Below are 743 nucleotides of genomic sequence, written 5' to 3'. Positions count from 1 at the left end.
GGATGGTATTGGCCAGGTTATAAGCTGTTCCTGGTTTCCTCTTTCGTTGTTTCTCATGGTCTGAGAATTCTTCAGGTGCCTTTTGGCAAACTCCAGGCAGACTGAGGAGTGGCTTCTGTCTGGCCACTCTACCATACAGACCTGATTGGTGGAGTGCTGCAGAGATGGTTGTTCTTCTGGAAGGTTTTCCTCTCTCTACAGAGAAACGCTTGAGCCCTTTCAGAGTTACCATCGGTTCTTGGTCACCTCCCTGACTAAGGCCCTTCTCCCCCGACGCTCAGTTTGGCCAGGCGGCTCACTCTACGAAGAGTCCTGATGGTTCCAAACTTCCTCCATTTACGGATGATGGAGGCCACTGTGCTCATTGGCACCTCCTGCAGAAAAATTTATGTACCCTTCCTCAGATCTGTGTCTCAATACAATCTTGTCCCGGAGGTCTACAGACAATTCCTTGGACTTCATTGCTTGGTTTGTGCTCTGACATGCACTGTTAACTGTATATATACCACAGGTGGACTCCAATCAATTGTAGAAATATCTCAAGGATGCACCAGAGCTCAATTTTGAGTGTCATGGCAAAGGCTGTGAATACTTACAGTATGTACATGTGATTTTTGTTTAATTATTTTTTTTATAAATTAGCTTTTATTTTGTTTGAAGATTTCAAACAAACTTCTTTCATGTTGTCATTATAGGGTATTGTTTGCAGAATTTGGAGGAAAATAATTAATTGAATCCATTTT

The sequence above is a fragment of the Garra rufa genome, chromosome 20 (assembly GCF_049309525.1).
Source record: "Garra rufa chromosome 20, GarRuf1.0, whole genome shotgun sequence".
Lineage (NCBI taxonomy): Eukaryota > Metazoa > Chordata > Actinopteri > Cypriniformes > Cyprinidae > Garra > Garra rufa.
The sequence above is the reverse complement of the archived record's forward strand: the minus strand, read 5'-3'. Positions refer to the sequence as shown.